Source organism: Melanerpes formicivorus, unplaced genomic scaffold, assembly GCF_026170545.1.
Source record: "Melanerpes formicivorus ecotype bairdi unplaced genomic scaffold, bMelFor1.0.p_v2 SCAF_1663, whole genome shotgun sequence".
In the NCBI taxonomy this organism is placed as follows: Eukaryota; Metazoa; Chordata; class Aves; order Piciformes; family Picidae; genus Melanerpes; species Melanerpes formicivorus.
The window spans coordinates 38,124-42,157 of NW_027144015.1; the positions used below are offsets into that span (position 1 = coordinate 38,124).

At 51.8% G+C, this 4,034-nt stretch overlaps 1 long non-coding RNA gene across 1 annotated transcript; it reads right to left on the minus strand.

Moving 5' to 3' along the window:
- Positions 1-200: 200 nt before the first annotated feature.
- Positions 201-3,770, minus strand: LOC137461307 (uncharacterized). The gene is made up of 3 exons (XR_010993321.1): positions 3,740-3,770; positions 3,038-3,139; positions 201-808 (listed from the first exon to the last, which is right to left on the minus strand). It is a non-coding gene; the product is annotated as an uncharacterized lncRNA (long non-coding RNA).
- Between the last annotated feature and the right edge of the window lie 264 nt (positions 3,771-4,034).

The window sequence follows — 4,034 nt, forward strand, 5'->3', positions numbered from 1 at the left end:
AGAAAGGCACAAAATAAAGCAAACTGCCCAGCCAGCACCTCCTGCCTTTCACAGCAAGGACTGAACATTGCAGCTTTGGCCAAGACTATCAGCCCAAAGGAAGGCCTGGCCCCTGAGGAGCTAAATGCAAGTGAACTGTCTGACACCACCACAGTCCTGTGAATGTTGCAAAGCAGTAGTGCATGCAGTATAATAATTCGAAAGTTAAGGGCTGCTCAAGCTTTACACAAAGTATCCTATTCAGTTTTGGGTTCCACTTAACACAAAGTAAAAGTATAAAAGGTCAGAGGGAAAGCCAACTCTACCTCTGAACTACAGCAAGAAATACTGGAATCAAGGGGCCCTTTCTTCTGCTACTAATAGATGAAGAGAACATGAAAACTGATGGGCTAAACCAACAGGGCAAGATTAGAATAACTAGTAGAGAGAACGGAAGATACAAAGCTTCAACTACATCTGTTTAGCAACGACTCCTACCAGATAACTTCCATGCCATAACTTTACTGAATTCAAACAAGCCAGCTGGCGAAGCGTCTCGCTCACAGGCGGCCGACGAGGACACGCGCAGAAGGAAGAGGCGAGGGAACAAGTCCTGAGCTTTGCTGCAGGCTGTCCTGCGGCTTCCCCTACCGACTCTTTCCCGTACACCACCGCAGAATGAGTTGGGTGAATTTTGTCTCAAACCCATTAAACCCTTTGGTGGTTTCAGCTTCCCGAGGATGTGTCGGCACAAGTCCTTGTCGGGGCACCGCAAACAGGGAGAGACAAAGCTCCGAGATCCAGGAAGAGGACGGCTGAGCAGACACTTCTAAAAGAGAGAAACTTCATCAGCTGAACCTCACACTTCTCCCAGCTTTGCAACAGCAAAGAACTTTGTGAACAACACAGTGGTGCTCCTAAGGAGGTCACCAGCTTGCAAGTTACAGGAGAAATAAAAACCTTTTTATTACAGAAGCACTGGCAAAAATTTACGGACAGGAACAGCAGACGAGGAAATTCTGCAATTGAGCTAACGATAGACATCGGGCCTAGGATCTGGCTACCCTGACAAAGGATGCCAACAGGACAGAGTGAGGCCTCAGCAGCACTCCCAAAAAGCCCCACAGAGAGCCACAGGCTCTGGCCCGTGCCCCACCTACGGGCCGGCCCTCCTGGCAGCAGCGCAACACCACCTCTTCAGGAGCCCAGGGACTGACCTCAGCCCCCTAAGGGCCAGGCAAGGTTGGTTCCTGTTAGCTGCCTAAAGCAGCCTCCCCAGCCCTGCTTACAGGGACCTTGGGCTGCTGCTGGGGACAGAAGGGGGAATGGAGGGCTCCACAACTCGTCACACAGACCCCGAGTACAGGGCTGTTAAGCTGACAGGGTGCCAAGGGAACAGGCTGCCATGAAGGCACAGACCCAGGCCCTCAACTACAGGGTGGGTCACCTTGCCGCAGCAACACGACCCAGCGGCTTCGCTGTGTCCGACGAATAAAAGGAGGAAGTTCCACAGGAACAGAAGGGAAAACCTTTTCACTGTGTGTGCCAGAGCCCTGGAGCAGGCTGCCCAGAGAGTTAGTGGAGTCTCTGGAGACATTCAAAACCTGCCCCAGGTGATCCTGCACTGGCACAGGGGTTGGACCGGATGCTATTTTGGGGTCCCTTCCAACCCCTAACACTCAGTGATTCTGTGATTAGCTATGCTGGTGACAGAGTCTCACTGAGTGCTCTTTAAAATGTTTTTCTTTTCTTTCAGCCTAGGAGTTTCATATTTAAATAGACCTTCTGCTCTGTCTTCCCCCTTCCTTCTTCCATCTTGCGTCTAAAAACTAGGAGAGCTTGATGAGGTGTATCCTGGGCGTCCCAATGTAAGACATCTCAATTGCATACATGGATTTTGTAATCTTTTGCCCCATTGCTTGCACAGGGTGGATTAAGTTCATTACTTAGAGCTTGTCAGGACAGCTGTTGAAGTGTCCTGTGCAATGCAGGAGGAGTTGAATCCCATAGGAAACCACATTACTGTGCTTTGTCAGCCTGGTTATGGTCAGAAACCTCCTTCATTTTTTTTTCTCTTAAACAGATATATCACATGAGTCCCCAGAATTAATTTGCCTCTTCTCATAATTATTTCTTTAAAACTGTCTTAGAAGTGTCACTGTCCTTCCCTCTCCCTCTCTCTAGATACTGGCCTCCTGAGCCCATGGCAGACTTGCACAGAGCTACTGCGAGCACCACTCTGCACGGCCTCTGGGGGGCTTTCAAGCACAGGCACCCCTGGAGAATCCAAACCTAACCTTGCAGCTGGCCTTAGAGCTCCTCTTTGGAAAACTGTCGCTGCCAGGGCCCACAAACCCAACATCCTCTGTCAGCAACCTGGATGTAAGAGCTGAAAAGTGTCAACAGAAATTGTACTTGGACAGCTCAGGAAGATCCTTCAATGAAAGAGCTGGCTCCTCCTGAAGGGCAAGTATGAATGGAGCTCTCAAAGTACCACACTTCAGAGCCTCCTGCTTGCTAGCACTAAGACAATTGTTCATGTAGAACGACTGGCCACTCACTTCAACAAACCCCACAGAACTGGCTCCTATCAACTCTCCAGAAGACACTGCTGCACTAGCTTGGCTGCCTGACCGGCTCAGTTCAGGTGGCTTAGGATCTCACAGAGGGTACCACAAGAACTGAGGGGACTGCAGTCTTTGCAGCTTCAGCTTTCCTTCTCTGCTACTTCTTTTTTCAGATGGATTTTTTTTCAAAGGGACTGCTGGACAGCAGAACAGGATGGATGGCCGGGCCCCGAGAGCGGTGGGGAACAGAGTTAAACCCAGCCGGTGGCCGGCCGGGCACAAGTGGTGTTCCCCAGGACACCCCTTGTGAGAGAGTGAGTCCAGAGAAGGGCCACAAAGCTGGTGAGGGGTCTGGATAACAAGTCTTATGAGGAGTGGCTGAAGGAACTGGGACTGTTTAATCTGCAGAAGAGGAAGCTAAGGGAATTATGGTGTGGTCTGGCTTCAGCTCTCAACTAGTTCCACGTTGAACAAGGACAGCTTGTACTCACAGAAGGCACTGGCTGCTTGGGTTCAAGGTTCCTGTAGAGCTCAGGTCTCTGAGACTTCTGAACAGCTGTGCTTAGCCCAAAATCAGACAGTTTCACATCACCCTGGGAAAAAAAAAATCCAAGAAAAGAATTCAGAAAGATTGTGCTTGAGCAAAAGAAAAGGTTTAACCGCTGCACAGCCTCCTGAGCCCATGGCAGGCTTGCAGAGCTACTGTGAGCACCACTCTGCGCGGCCTCTGGGGGGTTTCAAGCACAGGCACTCCAGGAGACTGCAGGCACTCCATAGAGACTCCAAAACCTCACTGAGAACCCCCCAACTCCTTCAGGACCCCCACAGATTCCCCAACTTAGATGCCCACAAAACCCCTTTGGAGGCACCCAAACCCCCCATCTGATACGCCCAGCTCCGTTTTAGGTACCCCCAGACGCTTCTAATGTCCCCAGACCCGCTGGTGGACCAGCCCAGAACCCCCTGACACTATCCCAGACCCTTTCAGGGGGCTCCACACCCCTTCTAGATGCCCACAAAACCCCTTCACACGCCAAAAGAAACCTTTACCTGCCTCCAAACCCCATTTGGGGCCCACTCAGACCCCTTAGCAGCGGGTGGCAGCAACCAAGTCTGTTGCTCTCACCAATTAAACCCTTTGGTGCTCTCAGCTCTCTGACCCTGTGTCAGTGCAAGTCCTTGTCAGCCGGTACCTTTGTCCTGATCCAGGCGGAGAGAGAACTGCCAGGAACACAGCTTCGCCGCTCCGCTTGCGGCACGCCTGCTGCCGAGGGCAGCCTCGTCCGCAGCCTGCCCGAGAGGAACACGGCCCCCGGGGCCGGGGGACACACAAAAGCCTTCCACAAAGGTAACAAGGGAAGTCTCTTGGCCACTCTTCACGTGCCGAGTGCGATTGTCATGCGGAACACACCGCGGCATCTGGAACGAGTTTAAGTCCAGGTCTGTGGCAGCACAGAGGTTCCTGGAATATCCCGGTACATCGATCCA